At 42.3% G+C, this 20,102-nt stretch overlaps 1 protein-coding gene across 6 annotated transcripts in view; it reads left to right on the top strand.

Annotated features, from left to right (window-relative positions):
* The window catches only part of SUSD4 (sushi domain containing 4), a 478,536-nt gene that overhangs the window by 134,361 nt on the left and 324,073 nt on the right, over window positions 1–20,102 (top strand). The window lies entirely within an intron of this gene.

Below are 20,102 nucleotides of genomic sequence, written 5' to 3'. Positions count from 1 at the left end.
ATCACACAATACGAATAACATCCTCAGAACACCCCCATTTTGTGAATTTTCGAACATTTCAGGACAATTATCATTTCATTATTCAACATATTAACATTACAAATATTATACTTTCATCTTGTACTCTGCACACAATGCTATGTTTATCCATTAGTAGCTCAGTATACTAGATAGAATCCCATAATACAATGCTATTTATATCAATGCATCGTTCAAAGCACTAATAACGGTATGATATTTATTGCAATATCCTTGACACTTTTTTCGCAACATTATAATAAAAATCCCTAGTACACAAATTCCATGAAAAGTACATACACATGTGATGTCATCAGTGATTTCATCAATGACATTTGCGATGTCATCTTTGATGTCCTGGGTGTTAGTCTTAGCAGTGCACTGTGGTGGCGCGAGTTATTTTTCATAGCTAACCATAACTTGCGATTTTCAGGGGTCTTTCGGCTGTACTTAGAACCATAACGTCCCTTAAACAAACTTTTTTAATATCACGCAAACAATATACAAACATGGCGTGCAAAAACCAACTTCTCACAGATGGCTTTACACAGAATGTTGAAAAGTAAGAATTTATGCCCGTTCACAGTGAATGTCAGCTGCTTCCATTTTTTTCTCGGGCCCCGGAGAGGCTCACGAAGCGGACTATAAGGTTGTATTGTGTTTTGACCTTGACAGACAGAGATTGTGATGAAAGACTTCTCTTGGAGTGTTGCTAAAACGTAAGAGAAGATAAGGATGAAATTTATGAAACAAAACCACTTTTATATATTATATCACTATGCGAAAGATCGTTGGCACACGCAGAGTCGTATTTTGGGACTGCACCACTCGTAGACAATGGAAATTACAATTGTACTGTAAGTAACCCTTTAGATTATTTTATACCAAATATAATTACAATAGCGTAGCATTAAAGACCGCTCAAGTTGAACTTGTTCGTTGAAAGTGGCATAATGTTTTCTACCGCGCACCATCACCGCCGAATTGATCCCCTGTTGTTTAGAGGGCTCTGAAAAAGGCAGACGCCACAGGGTGGGTTAATATAAATAATTTAACCGGTCTATAGGCGGTCAAGCGCTCTACTCGCTGTGCCACTTCCCTGTAGCCTGTCAAGTGGCACAGCGAGTACAACGCTCGCTTTGACATCCGTGCACAGCTTGCTAATGCAAGTTCGAATCCCGGCAAGGCCAAACTCAGCCTTTCATCTTTCCGTGGTCGATAAATGAGCACCACACACCGTGGTTAATAATAAGCACCGCTTAGATACCTCACGGTTCTTAGCGCTATATGAATGGGAAAATATTATTATTTTATTATTAACATACTCCGTTGCACTATCTTCGATAGCAAATAGTTTCACGTCCTAATAAATTGATGATTTTTAATGAAGATCGGCTGGTGAGACTGATTTATGTTTTTTAAAACGGGTATGTGGCCCCATTTTGCCTATGTCACGATTTACAGACTCCAGCGGATGGGGTCTTCAACTGCCAGGTGCAGGTCCAAATATGCAACTTCATGACCCTCACCATTTTATGGGACAATCGCCAAGGACCAATATGCCCTTACACAGTACTAGCGGCTACAAACAACATACCAACCAATAGGGTGGACTAATGGCTCGTTTTTGGAGCAACCTTCCGATTATCAGAGCGACCATTTACTGCTTTTATCACAAACCAACAGCCTATCTACCGCAAAGGAACAACGCATGGCTCCAAATAAACTTTTGCTGATCGACAGCAGAGACAATAGCAAATCGCTGAATATTCACTAAACATTTAATGTGAAATAAATGTACTTTACCAAATGTACAATCCTGCTGTTTACTTTTAAACCACAGTTTCATATTCCGAATTGTGGCGCACTGAGTTGTAAGCTGATCTAACACCCTCTGTACCGCAAAGGAACATCGCGTGCCTCAACATGAACTTTTGCGCATCGACAACAAAGACAAATGCAAATTGCTGAATATTCTCTAAACATTTGATGTCAAATAAATGTACTTTACAAAATGTACAATCTTGCTGTTTGCTTTTAACTCACTGTTTCATATTCCGAAATTGTGGCGCGCTGTGTTGTGACATAATATGTGTTGTCTTCCGGGTTCTGTGTAAAGTCACTTAGGACTGGAGAGGACTGGGCGCGTTTGATGACGCACCCTGTAGCGCCACGGAGAGAGGCGGGGAATATGAATGCTTTGATAATATCAGGGTTAGGGGTGGGAGATATGATTTAGTGTCGCAAAAGCAAGTCAAAGTTTCAAAATGGGGATTGCCTTACTGCCACAGGTTCTTCAGGCTAAATATAAAGGAACAACAAAAATGAACCTGGGCGAAATGAGATCAGAACATCTGTACACATTTAAACAATACCAGGTCTTGTCAAAAAATATATATATATTTATTTATAAACAATTTACATAAATATTTATTGTTCTCAACATCCCCATTTAAACACCACCATTAATTCCATCATTCATTCACACTCACTATACATGTCAATATTCCACAATTGTGGTACTACCTAGAACCAATATATTAACATACATTTCAACACCTCTTGGTGATTACAGTAAGTGTTAATACAAAAACAAATAGCATCCTGCTTATTTGCTGTAACTCAACATATGTTTCGGTCGTCACAATAGGCCCCTAATTTAAGCCGGTAAATATAAGCGACCTTCTTCAGGAGACGGATGGTTCTGTTGCAACCACTCCAAAATGTCAAAAGGTGGAGGATGTCATCAAACCTCAATCTCCACGGGAAATAATGGAGACGCGTGTCAACGATGGACTAAATCCTGCAGTGGTGCTAGATAACTCTGCGCCTATACTGATCAAAGATTCAGGTATGGGGGTGTTGTGTGTCTTTAGTCAATAAATCCAAAGAGGAAAAATCCCTGTTCTCGCCTCATGTGGCCGAGTCCAGAAATGTTCTAATCTGGTACCCCAGTTTTTTCTCACTGCGCAGTGATTCTAGTTCAATGTTCCATGGGTTCCATCCAAATCTGGAGTGTGTGCAGGACAAGAGAGCCATGTAATATATAATACCCCAGTAAATTGTAATCCAGGACCCCCCCATCCAGGTGATCCTCCCCCACTGGTCCAGCCACAGGAACTGGATCCAATAGTGATGGCCATATTCTGGCCACCAGGATGACAGACCCCCCGAGGACTAGTAAGTGAGACACTTTCGGGTTTCTAACAGGGCTGAGACCCGGACTTACGTTAAAAAAAAGAACCTACGGGGTCTAGTGAACTGTGGCAAGTGTGAACCCGGTGGAGGGATGCTAGGGGAAGGGAACCCCCACTTTCTGATAAAATTGTGAAATGAGGAAAGTGTGAACCAGATGGAGGGATTCTGAAAGAAAGCTAGGGTAAGGGAACCCCGCTTTTCTGATGAGATGATAGCCATTTTATCACATTTCATGTCGCTCCATGTGAACCCGATGGAGGGATGCCAGGAGAAAGACTAAGGGAAGTCAATCCTGCATAGTGATAAAGCTAAGTGAACTGTTTAGTTGGCAAGTGTGAACCCGACTGAGGGATGCCTACGAATAGGGGTGAACAGTGATACACCCACAACCATTGTGTCGACAAACGTGAACCCGACTGAGGGAGGTCCACAGTGAATAGTTGTTTAAAAAGACACTGAGATTCTTGAAAGTTACAAGTTGCTGATTTTGAGTGAAATGCCGTAGTGAACCCAACTGATGGAGGCCAACTTTGCAAGAATGATCGGAGCCCAGTTGAGTGGGATCCAAGGTTGAAGATAAATTGCCCAATGTGGACATTACTGAAAGGAACTTTTGTTGTTTTCACACATCAGGCCCTCAGAGGCAAGAGACTTTGTGGAAAAGAGACTTGACCACTGAAGATCCTGATATTGAGTAAAGGAACTGTAACCTCATGCTGGAGAAGCCCAGGAGTGTGCTGTGCTCAAGAGTCCTGCCTTGCCCTGTGCTAAAAACGTGGGGAAGGGAGACCACGGCCATAACCTCCTGATTTATCATTAGTGAACACTTCGTTCTTTTCTTGTGAACACTATCCCACACTGTTTTGTAACTTGGAGGTAAGGACTGGCAATAGTTTTTTTTTAGTGTAGGCCCTTTTATTTTGACAAGACACCAATAGGACTGCTTTATTATTATTTAATGGTCGTAGCTTGCTCCCATCTTAGATTTAAGTTAGGCATTTTTCTCACCCAGTTATACAGTTTAATAAACACCCTTAAACTCAGATCACTTGCGTCTGTCTTTACTGTTGCCACCATGAGTTCCTTAGACAAGACACGTCAACCGTGTCTTCATAATACAATATCTATTACAAAACATATGAATACATTTGTTTGGTTATCATCGTAAACTACATATAGAGTATATAGTTGTTAGTTCTATGATTGGGTTAGACCTATTTGTTGGCTCCTCCTTGGCCCATCCTACTTCAGATAATACTTTCAGTAACTTCATTACATTGATAATTAATTGGCTGGCATCGTTCATTATAGGCAGGGTAACACAAAGGATTTCTATTTGTTGACAATTTGCTCACAAACCTTGGACTTCCTGACAGACATCCAAATACAAATGAGATACATAAGTTGGGGGAAGGAAGTTGATTAGCTGCTATAATTATGTGATAGGCCATAAGCATTACCACTTCAGGTAATAGTGCAGGCACATAGTTACAGTCCAGAGCAAAGCAAAGGTCTTAACACAGGCCCTGTGGTATTAACTTAAGCAGTAAGGGCCCTTGTGAGGTGCTTATTGCTTTTAGTACCCTGGCCCGTAAAACCGGGGTACTAAAAGCAATTTTTTTAATTTGCGAAACGCTCCAGCGTTTGCAGCTGAAAAAAGAAAAAGAAATGGCTTAAATGGAAGGGGAAAGGGAGTCTGTTCCCCCTTTCTATGGCAGCCATTGAAAATAGTTTTTGAAAAGTAAACAAACAAAAAATCCACCATGGTAAGGGAGAAGGGACTACATGTAGTCCCTTCTCCCGTTCAATGGTAATCATTTAAAAATATTATACCAATTGCAATTAAAACAACCCCTTGTCATTCGCAGGTGATGAGGCCTTCCCTTCTCTTTCTACATGGCCTTGGGTATCATCTTGTGTCTGTGTGCTAGGGTGTTAGGCAGGTGTCTGTGCTTGTCTCGTAATGAAGAACCAGTATTGTTAGTGCCTTGGCCACAAGTTAAAGGACCATGTTGGAGAATTCATGTCTTCCTATTTATTGAACTTTCCAGCTAATTCTAGCAAATGTTGTATTTCTTGTTACCACTTGGGACACCCTTCGTCTATTCTCTGTAATGTCTTTTGGCATACTATTCTCATGCACTTGGACATCAATGGCTGTCTCTGCTTCGGTCCATTTAATTAGCTTGAGGGACTGCTGTTTTGCATCCTAGGAACTGTTACCTTCTTCTAGGTTCTGCTCACACACTACTCCCTTCCCGGTGTTCCGACCTTGGAACTCACTGTGAACGACTATCTGTGGAGCTTTGGATGCTTCTAAAATAGATGAATTGTCAGAAATGTCAGCATCTTGGATTCTAATACTTTTGCTAATTCTTGGGCCTGCTGCTGCCTCCATGTTAAGACAATGGCTGTTCTACTGCACTTTCACCTTCACGTTGGTGACTTATATTGGAGTCTGTTTGCTTCACATTCACCTTCTACATCTGTAATACATTGGTTTCCCTACCCATGCATGCTGAACCCGTATGTATGTATAGTTTCATCAACCCAACCAGTGTAGCAAGTTCCTCTCTTGGTGTGCAGGAACCTATGTTATTTTTAGTACACTCCTTGTACATTCTTCAGCCTTTATTAATTCCCTACTAGTGTCGTTCAACATAACTAATCCTTTGACAGATGTGAATTAATAGTTTGACTTTTTATAGACTCTGCCTCAACGTGTATCGTTCCTCACCCCTATACTCACAGGGCGGCTGGGCCCGTTTACATGGTTTCTCCTCTTTAGAGTACTGACATGGAGGAGGGGCAGAATTTGGTACTGGCCATCCATGGCCAGTAATATTTTTGTGACCCTCCCCACCTCAGGCTACCGCCTTGTGCTTCATACTCCTCTGGGCAACATATCATGCAAAAGTCCTCATCCCCTTCACAATCTACCCTATGTTCCGTGTAGTTATCGGGGGGTCAGCAGGACATTCAAACAAGGTATTTTATTGCCCACATTTACTATTATTGTCACTTCCAGTGCTTTTTTTCCAGCCTTTTTACATTGGCTCAGTGCTATTTTCAAGAAACAAATGGCTGTCAGGACGAGTACCAGAATAGCCAATAAAATGCTGGATTGTGCTTGCTAACCTGGTGGGTACCCGTGAGAACAAGTAATCAAACCAGTAATCGTTTTTAATGTCTTCCACCTCTAACACCATTTTGATGTGTAACACTTGCAGTGTGCTTACATCCTCCGTAAGGAACCCGTTCTGCTCATTGTTTGCTGTTATGAAAGTGCAACAGGATGATCCCATCTTGGTGCAAACACCTCCTTCCATAGCCGTTATGAGATCAAGGACATACCTATTTTGGAGAGTCATTAATCTAACTGCTCTAAACTATTCCTTTATTGCATTAAACCCCTTCACTGTTGCATTTCTTGCCTATAGCAACTCCCATCTTGTTATTTGTAGCCATTTGGCATTGGTTGCTTGATAGGAGGTAAAGAACATTGCAGTTCTGCCAAACAGCTTATGTTCGTCTGGTATGTCATCATACGTCACAATTGATTTTGCTGAAAAGTAATTCTCCCATCGAGTACATTTTATGCTGAGCCCATTTCTTTGTGGTGTTTGTGTTCATCAGGGGAAAAATCACCTATCTGCACCTCACATTGTAGCCCCACCAGAGCTGGTAAACTTTACTACTATAGAACATAAGCCTCCCCAATTCAGTAGGGGCTGCATATATGCCTTGGAACTACAAGCCCAATATTGGATCATTAATACAGCTGTGGCCAGCTCCATCCCTGGTGGGTCCATAATGCATTGGCAGCTTTTGTTCATCCATACTTTCACATAACTATTGTTCCTGAAACAGAGGGTTGCACCTTTTAGTTGTATTATAGGTACTGGTCCTCCTTCATCCTTTACCCAGGTAAGCAATTTAGAATATTCAAATCATTAATTCATTGAGACACACCCTATTTTCATTCTCCACAACCTCTCTTGATACTGTTATTTGTACTTTGCAGCCCATGATGCTATCAACCCATCACTCTGCAGTGAATACATCTCCTATAATGTGTAACCGGGGTCTGTTAATAATGTGTAACCGGGGTCTGTTCCCGGAGCCAGATATTTGTTTCCCTTGGGAATCCGTGCACTGCAGCAATTTGTGGTCTTCTACTATCGCGTCTTCCCTATTTGGGCCTGAAAATACATATTTCATTATCTCTTGTTGTAGTTTTCTGTTGGTCATCAGGGGTTTTTGCTTTATGAAACGGTCCTCATGTGGTGAGTCTGCTGTTGTCTCCCACCGTATAATGGCCTATCTGCCCTGAAATTGTCCTCTTGTTGTGCATAATGCAAGATAATGCAAGATGGGTCAAGCAATATGCTGTGTGTACATACTTCTGTCACTATGCTATGAACTCTGGAGGCATTCATGGCATACAGAATGAGGGAACAGATGAAACCGCTCTCATTAGACTTCTCCCTTCCCTCATTTTTCTCATACTACTGTACCAGATGTTATTAGTGACATGGAGGGAATGATCAGAATACTGCGTCATGTGGGCCATCCTGCACACTTTTTAACCTTGTACGGGATGTGCTTACTTCAGGACGTGTTTCAGGTGTCATTTCAACAGTTTTTTCAGAAACCATGCTTATATTATCATTAATCAGTCTTGGTACAACATTAGTGCTAAACCACTTTACTGCAATACAATTAGCAAAATATAAACAATATGCAAAAAAGAATGCCTAAAACCATAATGGCTAAATAATCTACCTTTTGCAAATATAAATGTCTGTAAGCCCGCTTGGAAAACAAAAGAAAATATTTAGTATTAATTTAAAAAATGCGTGTCATTTAAAAAAAAAAAAAACATTCACAATAAAAACCTATTTAAAAATAAGAGTAATTTACTTTCTAAACAAATATTTTTATATTGCACAGTGAATCTGCCATACAAATGTTAAAAACTCCAGGAAAAGGCCTACTGTTCAAAATGAAAGAACAGGGAAAACAATCTGGGGAACATCCAATATCCTCTTGGAACTGCTGGGATGGTCAGGAAAGGTCCCCATGATGAAGAGGGGTTCATGTTGCGCGTGCCATATTTGTGACGGGTGTGATGAACTGAGCGCGATGTTGCAATTTCATATGTATTCAGTGTAGTTAATTGTGAATGGGATATGTTACTTTAGTGTTTTTTTTATTTAAGTTGACACATATTAGATTTGCATGCATGTAGAAAGATAAAATGCTAAAACTGCATAATGAAATATAAATGCGATTCACACATGGGTTGCCGCAGAGTGCTCAGAAACTGCCAAAGAGGGGCTTTATAACGCGCATGCAAGGAAGGCAGGCCTGTCCTGAAGAACCCATTGTAAAGGAGAAATAATATTTATTAAACATGCATACACACCAAGGAATATGCAAAGGGAATTGTTAAATCTGTTTGTGGTGAGCTTTTATGAATTAATTTAGACTTTGCAGCCAGCAGTCCGTGCAGGGAATTTCAGGTAGCTTGGAAAATCTAGTTATGTAGGATTGACAGTTAAAGGAGCAACCATGATTAACCAAGCAGATGGTCAGCCGTTGAACAGAACAGTGTTTTTATGGCTTGGTAAATCCACAGGAGGTAGATGTAATCTCTTTTGTACATTGAAGTTTTGCAGAGGGACCTTGCCATTTGTTTTGACTAGCAATAAAACATTGGTGAAATAACACTCAAGGCTACAGTGATTAATATGGAGGCGTTTCAATTGTATTCTCAGATGTTCTGTGCGTGTTGGAATTGCAGTCATTTAGATTAAAAAATGTCTATGGCACCAGTAAGGAGAGGTGAATGAGATGGTTATCGTCGGTTCAAAGAGAACTTGTTTATTCAGCCTTCCTCATGTTACTCAAATTATCAAACCATGTGCAATTATGTTTAGCGTTAAAAGGACCAGGCCAGTTGTTACTAATAATGAATTATGTTTGCACAAAAATGTTTAACTGTGTGATGTGATATGACCTACCATGGACGAATCCCTAGAAGGGGCATGCTATGAATACGATCTGAAGATGGTAGTTAAGATAACAAGTGGCCAATGCGACAGGAAGAATGGGAAAAAGATGTGCTTTCTTTGTAGAGGTTTTGTCCAATCACATGTGGTGGGTGGATTGTAATAAAATATATGGGAGTGTTTTAACTGTTGCAAAAATGTATATAATGTGCCAGTTTATTTGGTTGAGGGAGACTTGGATTAGTTTGGCTCAGCTTGGTCATCTAGCTGCTCCCAGGACGATTGTAACATAAACATGTTTTACGGCACTCATTCCTTAAATGGTGGGCTTACTTGGGTTAAGGTGATTAGGGGCACATCCATAGACCATGGAAAGGAACCCACACACTGTCTCTATTTGTGGTGTTCTTCTTTCTGCCTGTTCATTCTGGTCATCTCTCGTCTGAGGTCTCTGTACGTCTTCTTTGTGTGGCTATAGATCTTCTGACAGGACAATATTATTTTACATCACTAAGATGTAACCATGCATGTTTTCCCATAATCTTCACTGCTGAAGGCATTGCTACTTCTGATGTACATGGGCGTTCAAATCTCTGCTTATGCCACTTCCAAGTACAATTTAGACACAGGACCTGCTTTCCCGGATACAATGGAGGGATTTTGTAATAAAGTAGCTGGGTTAAAATGTCCATTTAAATCTTCTGTGATTCTTGCTGAGCCCCTGTGTCTTGTCTGTACCTGTTGGTAGATACATTTCAGATATTTAGTTATGGCCATCATATAATAATGCATCTAATTTCCAAGCACTTTTACTGAATTCTTAGCATCTGTTTGTGCATTCATTCTTCATCCTGTCACCAGCTAACGGGGTATCTGGTGATGGTCAGATCCCGCTGATTGCATAAGGCAAAAAGAGCCAAGGGAAGGCAATGCAACCAATTCTTATGCAAAGTCTCTTTTATTTTTGCAATGTGTTCCTTCAATAGGCCGTTTAGGCACTCACAAATACCTTTTGCTTGGGGATGATAAGCACATGAGAATGTGTGTCTTATCCCTAATAAACATAATCTGCTCAAACACTTTGTTTACAAAATGGGGTCTGCGGTTGGAATGTGGCACTTCATACTCCCCATATAGGAAATAGCTCTCATATAAGGAATGTTGCAGCTGATATGTCATCTGGATGTGCGCATGGTCCTTTTTTATCCAGCGGGTAAAAGAACATGCTACCACTATCCTATATTGGTAGCCATTACAGGTTTGTAGCATATCCACATAATCGATATGCAAATGCTGAAATGGTCCAGTAGGATGGGATATTGTTCCTCTCAATGTTTTTAATGTATGGCCGGCAGTAAACATCTTGCAAACCATACAGTTAATGATCGAATTAACCACATGCTCATTTAAATTTGCGACAAATAATTTGTCCAAAAGGGTTGCTGCAAGACATACCCTTGTGGTTGTACTGGGTAATGTAACTGGTCCAGCGCTACCATGAGCAACTCAATAGGCATGACAGGTTAGGTTTCCCTGTGCTCTGTAGTTTGTGTTACTGGCACTGTATTAAAACATTATTTCATCACCATGTTACGTGTTTATTTATTTTGGGCAATTGTAATGTCTGATATCTTGGGGGGAAATATGCTGCCCTTTTTGCTTCTGCAGCTTTGCTGCCGCAGGACATCCTGTCTGCGCTCTCGTGTGTGTTGCACACTTCACTATGGCGACTGGCGAGTGACATTAAAGTACCACTAGCAGCCTCTCTAACAATGATGCATTCTGTACTGGTAGTTTTACCTCAATCAGGTAAGTTCCCAATTTTTTGTTAATGGGGATCAGTACTCGGAGGGAACTGAAATCATCAAAGATACAACAATAAGCCTGATTACTCTTTACGTCACCTCACAATTAGAGTGAGAATGTTCACAAACTAGACAAACATGATTTCAATAAACCATATTACAAACGAAAGATGTGGTCGAGCCCAAGCATGACTTAAGTACAAAACGGATTTATTAATTATCAAATGAATAAAAAGTGTATCATGAACACACATATTGACTTAATTTGTGTTATCATGATTAACACACATATTAACCACTGGACTACAACACTGTCCATAAGACAAATGGAATAAATCACAACATATAAAACATAAAACAGGGGAGAGTTAGATGAAATAGCATGAATAATGACTAATATGTTTCAAAGAAAACTTAATCAACATTCAGTTTCAAAAGAAGAGAACCCGAAACCTAATACTCTGGGTGTCTCAGATAGTCGACATGTTTCAGCCTATTTTAATACATTAGACACTATCCCTAGTGTCTTTTAGATCATAGATTTTTGCCCATCTTCAGGACAAAAGATTTCTTTAGTATCAAACGATGATTCTTTAATACCCCTGGTAGACATTCAAGCGTGGTTATTATTATAACGCACTGGAATATCATGTGGTGGTTTCCGCAGAATAACGCAGTTCAACATGGCCTGGTGATTGTTAATTCAGGACTGCTGACTCTAATAGTGTCTGGCCTGGCTCCACTCCAGAGGATACTTAAGTGATATTACTGGGTAGTGTGAAGTAGGTAGCTAAACGCCCAAGAGACTCTCTTGTTTTTTTAATGCACCAGGCTGATGGATTCTACGAAGTGCTGTAATAGTAGCACTACGCCGCAGTTCAACTGGTTGAAATTAGTGTAATGAGTTGGTTAAACGGGAACTAACAGGAACTGGATGACAAAAGTATAATTTCTCAATGGAAAATCCACTGCAGCCAATGCTTGCTCACATGGATAATGGCCTCTCATTACTGGATCCAGGATCCCGCAGTAAACTGCCAATGGTTTGTGTCCCATTGACGTTGTCTGTTTGAGAACAGCTGTCATCACAACTCCATTTGAACCAGAGAACAGGCAATAATCTTTATTATAATCTGGGATTCCTAACACAGGAGCTGTATCAGTTCATCAAAGGCATCTGTCATCTTGAAATTCCATGTAATTTCACTTTTTTCTCTTTCTGTGCTTCTTTCAGTCCTTCTAAAAGGGGCCAAGCATATGTGCTGCAGTCGAAGACCCATATTTGACAATAGTTTTAGAGTTCTAAAAACTGCTGTAGCTCTTTTACTGTATTTGACATGGGCATATTGATAACAACTTTTGCTCTTTCAGGTGTCACTTTCCTCCCTTCCCTTGATATTTTCTGGCCCATGCACAATACTTCTCCTTGACAATATTGCAGTTTTTATTTGTTCACCTATTCAGCCGATACTGACAATAATTTCACTGAGTCCTTCTTGTACTCTTTCTTTGTGGCACTGCAAACTTGCAGGTCATCAACATACTGTATGATCGTGCTATCAGTTTTTATATTTCCCAAATCTGTCTGCAAGACCCTATTGAACACACTGGGAGATACACAGTACCCCTGTGGGAGGTGACTGTGCTGCTAATTCCACGGTAAGTAAATGCGATCAAATAATGTGAATTTTCATGCATAGGAATAGAGAAAATACCATTTTTTAAATCAATCACTGTTAAATATTGGGTTGTGGGCAGTATGTTACATAATATCATGGCTGGATTTGGTACCGATTTGTTATCAATATGCCCAATGGAAATTCTGATTCAACAATATTATTCAAAGGGCATAAATCTTGTATGAATCTACAAGACCCTCCTTTTTCCTTTTTTATTGGGTACTCCACCATATTGCATGGCGATTCTGAAGGCACCAATATACCTTGTCTCACCAAGGCGGCAATAGTTTCATAGATATCCTTGTCAACTTCTTTGAACATGGGATACTGTTTTATTCATGTTAGTATAGCACAGTGGTCTTCAAACTTTTGTGGCCTGGGCCCCCCCTGAGCAAAGTTTGGGCAGGCCGGGCCCCACACAAAAGTGCCAGATGGGCAGAAATCGCTATGAACTTTAGCGTGCCGTCACCGCACCCTACTCACAGTACATTCCCTGGGCTCTCCCCAGCCTACTCCCACCACTATCCCAGTGCTGCCGCCAATCCTGCTCCCACCACACTCCCATAACACAAGCGAACACAAATCCATACACATTTAAATAAAAAATAAATCGTCATAAACGTACCTTCTGCAGGGGCCTGTGCCTAGTTTCTAAAATGCCCCGCTCCAGGTTGCTCTGCCCGTATGTGCGAGGAGGCGCAGGAGCACCACCTCGCACATACATACATGCAGTGCCCCAGGCAGCATTTCCAATGAGCTATGCAAGGCTGGCGAAGCAAAACACCCCCAGCATTGTATGGCTCAGTGATCATGTGCGGCTGGGGAAATTAACTGTCAAAGGCAAACCGTGTTTCCCTTTGACAGTTCAGCCAGCCCAGGAGCAATCCCTCAGCTGGAAAAAGCAGCTGAAGGAGTGCTCAGTGTTTCACTGGGCTGGCTCCTTGGCTCCTCCATAATGGGTGAGGTGGCCAGTGGGTGGACGCCCCCTCAACCATTATGGATGAGCCGGCAGGCTTGGACTGGCCTATAGGGCGATGACCGTACCAAAAATGCAAAATACTAGTGTAGGACAGTCAAAATGGGCTACTTTAGTGTCCAATGTGGGCCAGTTTGAGGAGTTACTTCACTATGCAGCTAGTAGTTTTGACCATTGTTGCTGAATAAATATTCTTTAAATATCACCATTTGTTTACATTTGAACAAAAAACAACCCCTTGGGTACTATTCCAACAGTCTGTGACTAAGGGACTGAATATCCATTTGCAACTGCTGGCCATTTTTTCATTGGTGCCTAAGACCGTTTTATGGTCCAGTCTGATCATATGAGCTGCCCCTTCCCATTTCCTCCAATCTAAATGCTGGGCTCCGGCACCCCCCCCTGAGAGGCAGCCGTGCCCCCTGGGGTGGGGCGCGCCCCACAGTTTGAAGACCTCTGGTATAGCACCTTCCTTTAGTTTTATGTTGACTGCTCAGAGAGTGCATCCCTTTTGCCAAATCTTTCTGCAAAAATTATGGTATATTTCTCTCCAACAATATAATCTGGGGAATCTCTCTGTACTTTACTGGTATCTAATACAAATTTCCATCACCTCGTCGCCTGAATACTCACCTTGAAACATTTCATCATCAGTCAAGTTTGTAGGTCTGTGTGCTGAATCGAGCGCTATTACTGTGTTCCAACGTTCTCCTTTGCCATCAGTTTCATGCAAAATCACTCTGTCCTCTCTCACTACTGCTGCCTCTAATTCAAGTGTAATAATGTGTCCTTCTAGCACCCCTGGTCTAAACATAAATTCTGTGGATAATCTCAAGAATGTGTCTTGTATTCTTGGAAATCATGCCAATAGCACATGTACCCCATAAAGGAATATCTCAGCATTTAGCGGCACCCCTCTTTGTGCCTTCTGACCATAAAATGCACATTCACATGATGGATAACTGGTGTTGAACATATTAGTCCCTCTTCAGTGAACAAATCTCATCAAATCTCTCCCCAATATGTTAACTGGTGTTTTCCGAGAATACAATAGTGACAGTCATCTTGTGTTCTCCTATTGTTATGGGCAAAGTGCCTGTAAAAGGAATCATTGTCATAGCCCCAGAAAATAGTGTGTGTCCATTTATATTCCTGAAAGTGGAAACTTCCCCCTCTTTAACACAGGATCTTGTCACCCCAGTGTCAACCATAAAATAGCAAATCTTGTCACCTAATGGTCACCCCCACCATCGGTTCCTCTTTCGGTTCTGGGGTAATCGATAGAATTTGGCACGCCAGGTAGCTCTGTGGGCTGTCTTATTGCGGGTGCATATTCAGTCCATTCCAGTGTAGGGATTCCCTCCCACTACTGTCATACCACCTACTCTGTGTCTGTGCCTGCAGCAAAATGTTTGCGTCCCATTGTTACACTGTATTTTGGGGTGCTGGTGTTACTGGTGTTTGTACTTGTTTGCTGTATCTGAGGTTGTGCTGCCTGTTTGTGTTTCCGGTATTTGCTGCGCCTGCGTCTCGGTTGATGGCTACTGTGTGTAATCATGGATATTATACTCTTGCTCTGTTGTGCTCTGTGGCGCTGGAAACCCAAATCCCCTCTTCGGCCAAATGTTGCTAATTTTGTTGCATTCCTCCCCTACTTATGCAAACCCTTGAAATGTTTCCATGTTTTCCACAAGTCCAACACTGTGGTCCAAATGCCCCCAAATCATGGCTCTCCTCCATTGAACCTCCCCCCGCCCCCGGGTTGTGGTGCTTGAAATCCAAACCCTTTCCCTCTTGGTGCATACCCTCACACCCAGGGGTAATTAATGTATTCTCCTCTTCCAATAAAATGTCCATTCGACTCTTGTGTTTTCTGTGATTCCTGTACTCTATTGTCCTCCCCAGTACCTGTTATTACTGTTCCTACTGGCAATTTAGAAAAAATGTATGTACCAGCTTTGCCTTCTCCAGCTTTCTTTCCTCAACTTTTTTTCTGTATTTCTTTTGTTTTAACCAACATTGATGTTCGATGTTCAATTGCATCTCGGGCCATGGTTTTACCTCAATCCCCTAAATTTTCCTTAACTGTCTTTGTATCTCTGTCTATTTTTGTCCCAATATTCCCTTGTTTCTAACCTCCAATTCTTTTATTTCTTGTATGTAGCAGCTGGTTCCTCATCTGGCCCAATTATCTCTGTCATTATTGCACTTATATCTGATGTAGCTGGGAATTGTATTCAGAGTGCCTTCCAAACATCTGCTCGACAATTATTAAAAGGTGCACCATCATGTCAGGTATTTTGTGCTGTCACTCCAAGATACCCTCCCCTTTTCCAAATGTCTTCTGATTGCTCTCCCAATATGGCAGCAAACAAGCTCTTCATATCCCTTACTGCCAATGTCACTCCCAATGTTTCTCTTTCCAACTCATAGATCAATTTCCCTGCACCTGCTGTAAGTGAAGGCAGTTTATATATTACATTTGTACCCGGCGAGAGTCGAGCAGAATGCAACATGCATTCTGATTGGCTCTCGCTGGGTCGTTACCCGGCCGAGAATCCCTCGACTCTCGGCTGGGATTCCAGCCATCTTGTCCATGGCAGGGGGCGTGGTACCCCCACAGCCAATGAGGCTCGAAGGGGGGCCACCTCCGCTTCGAGCCTCCCCACGGCTGAGAAGCTGCCTTCGCCCACTGCCGGGGACTCGGGTAAGGTTTTTTATCCTTCTTTTCTCCCACCTCCCTGCTCTCCCCATCCCACTTACCTTCTGCCTCCGTTGTACACGGCGGGTGGCGTGGCAGCCTCCAGCCGTGTGGATGCTCTAAGCGGGGCCATCCCCGCTCTGCACCTCCACACGGCTGGAGGCTACCATCGTCCCCAGCGGGGGACGATGGTAGCCTCACTCTGGCCTATAACAATGGGCCCAGGGCATAACCTGACTCGGTAATGCCACCGCCACTTGGGGCATATTTCTTAATTATTTTTGTTTGTGGCCAAAGTATATGTTGTGCCAGTCTTCTGACTTTTTGTAATAAGTGGAATTGTCAATCCCACTTCTACGCATGGGTGCAGCTGCACCCTTTGTCCTTTTTGGTGCTACTGTCGTACACACCTTTTTACAGCGTGGAAAATCTATTAATCTATTTACATATGGGATGTTCCTTTCTGCACTCATTGGACCGCTCTCTGGGAGCAATGGATATCTAATGGGCTCTATCACTCTTCCCTCCAAGTCTATCAAATGTATCTCTCTCCCTGCAGTATATTCTTAACATCTCCTACTTTGGTTTTCTCCATTATTCTGAGAATTTTCCCATACGTATTGTGTGCACCTGAAACAAACCAGTTAACTTACTTGGTCACCCAGTAAGCTAAACTTCATTTTGTAGTTTATTTTGCCCCTTTTATTTAAAATGAGTGGCCCTCTGAGCTTACTTGTTTCTTTGTGCAGTGACTGCGTTTAGTTTTAGTCCTATCCCAGCTTACTCCATGATAAATGTTTATTGCGGCCCTGGCTTGCGTATCTCTATAATGCGTCCAGTGCAGCACCACATCAAATTGGAATCTCCCCACATGCTGCGTTTCACCATGCTGTATAGAACAACTCAAGTGCCAACGTGATGCGCGGCTTTGATACATCGTCCAAAATGCCGATTCTAAAGCCACCGCCATCTTGGCCTGTACCAGATGGTACGGACATGCAATAGATTAAACTTAGCTTCATTACTGTCAGCCGCAGTACTGATGCAATATTATACAATCTTCCCACTCAGCAGTTGATGTTATTTATTGGAAAAAAAATCTCCATTTTAGCAAATGATCCCCAATGTATTTGATCTATTTAGCCACCTAGGTATAATTACATAGGATGTTTGGCTTAACAGGATTAGGTTCTAGGGTGGGTAAACCCTTAATGTATCTGCATATTCTTCTCTAAACTGGGTATATCTGGTTAGTATATTATCCTTAGTCTCTAACCTTGTGATCACGTGAGTTGGTGTACACGGCCCAGTGAAACACAGCGTTTTTGTCATGGAGTGAGCAGGAACCAGCCCAAAACTAAATGCTGTCTCTGCACAAAGAAACAAAGAAACAAGTAAGCACAGATGGCCAATAATGTATAAATAAAGAGGCGAAATAAACTACAAAAATAAAGTTTAGTTTACTGTGTGACCAAGCAGGTCAACTGATTGCACTCAAGCCACCTGAAATGACCATTGGCCACGGCCAAAGATGTTGTATGTGGACATGGCCGCCACCCATTCCTTGGCGTCCACCATGCCGTACCAAGTGGACATTGCGATGGCCTGCAGGAATTGGCATTGGTCCTTTTGCCCTCGGCAGTGGCGCATATGCCCTGGGCATGGTCTTCGGTCATGCCCCCCAGCACCTCAAACCACCTATCCATCATGACCACTGGCTGCATTTCCTGCGGTGTGGCTTTTGGCCTTTGAATTAACCAATTAGGCTTCCCTTTGCAGTCTCTGCATAGCATGACCTTGTCTGCTGTCACATAAGACAATTAATTTGTTTAGAAGCGATTGGGTGGTTTGCAGATTTTTCCATGTGAACATTGATGCCTGTAATGGAATTTTGTCATACTGAAAACTAAGCGCTGAGCAGATTTGCACTAAGCCACAAAATGATTGTGAGTAAGACCTAGATGTGATGTCCTTGCTGAAGTTTGCGGCAAAACTGTGCAGTGTTTTGGGCTGATGGTGAGTAAATTTAGGACAGCCCCTATCATTTTCCTCCTCCTTGAGATAAGCTCACAAAACGTTTTTTTTTTTTTTTTTTAAATCACTTGGAAGTACATTCTTTTTTTTTAATTATTTTTTGTGAGGATTTGGCAAATGTTCCAAACTTGTAAGCATCTCAAAGTGCTCTCCCTCAGCGGTGTCCAAATGAGCTCAAGCTGCGGTAGTCCCTGTTGCCTAGTCTGAACTGTGAAATAGGATCATACCTGTAATGTGTGATTGGGGTCATTGTTAGCTATGTAGTATCCTAGGTCAATACCTGTACTTCCTGATGGGAGCTGTATTGCCTAATGGGACCATTTCAATGCTCACTTGTAGGGTCAACATTCCCTACGATGCACAAAGTGCATGTCTGGGGGCCAGTTTTGTGTAAGTTGCGTTTTAGGACCATACCTTTTCTGCATTGTAGTAGTCATTATTGCAATGCTGCAAATAAAAGATACACTTATATTGATTTTTAGAGGGTCACTGTTGTAGCCTAAGCCCCTCGTGCACTCGTGCAGAAGCCACGTGTTAAGTGAAACGTGTCATCTGCTCAATAAAGGTCAGAGCGGCTTCCCGCTGGGCAGTTAATTACCACTGCACCTCTGACTGCCATGTCTCCTTACATGCTGTGGGCCTCCCCCACACAGCCCTACACCCACGGGCCCGGTGCCAACGTGCCCCATAATGTTGTTTGCATGCGGCTTGTCTGTGGCTACATGGTTGTCTTTATATGTATGGTAGCATGTTATCTGTGTTTGCTTTGGGGGGGGGGGTGTGGTTTTCTCAAACAGCCTTTTGGCTTGGTCAGTGCTTGTCTTGTTAGCTTATTTCCTGCTGCATATTAGGACTGCTGTTGTAAACCTCTGGTACCACTGCCATCTACTGGTGCATTATAGCAGGTGCGCCTACTTTTCAAAAGAGGTTTATTTACTTTTCGTGTTACTTTGTTCACGAACTGTGGTGTTGGTATTTTGACGCAGAATACCTTCATTAGGGCATCGACCACTGCGTAGTTTTTATACATCATTGAATACCAAACTGACTGACATGTTCAATCTGCCATTTTCTTCTGGCGTGTACCCGCAATTCATGCGTCCACTTCTCTCGGGATGTCTCGTGCAGCTTTCTGAAACGTCAGCCACGCCCATAGTCTGCATCCTACAATAAACTAATGATCATTTTCCTAATGATTACTAATTTGAATAGAGCAAGTGTTAGGTGGCTGCTGGTTCTGGGGTAAGCAACAAGACTTCTTTTCAGAAGTTTGAAGGCAGGCATGTAGTCGTCATGGCTGATTCCAGTGAAGCCTGGTACCTCAGCCGGCAGTCGGGAAGCCAGTCCATGGAGTGATGTCCGGCTAAGGCCAGGAAACCTTATTGGAGATCCCGCAGCCTTGCGGGCAGGGCTTTTCCGGGACTGGACTGTCTCGCTTAACTGTGCCTAAAAAACGAATTTCCACTCTACGTACCTGGTCCCATTTTAAGTAGAGGGTTGTGGCCGCATAAACACGAATGCCCGATATTAGGAGGTCCGAAAAGCAGATCGCAGCATACACATGTGAACGCATACCAGTCAATGTGAACCTCCCATGCTAAAAAAAAGCTCTACTTCCGATCTATCGCCACAGGTATTGCAGCATTTTGTCCTCATATGGAGTTAGGTGGTATTTGC

This window comes from Ambystoma mexicanum, chromosome 4q (genome assembly GCF_040938575.1).
Source record: "Ambystoma mexicanum isolate Mex_15411 chromosome 4q, UKY_AmexF1_1, whole genome shotgun sequence".
Lineage (NCBI taxonomy): Eukaryota > Metazoa > Chordata > Amphibia > Caudata > Ambystomatidae > Ambystoma > Ambystoma mexicanum.
This window is presented reverse-complemented; position numbering and strand designations above follow the sequence as displayed.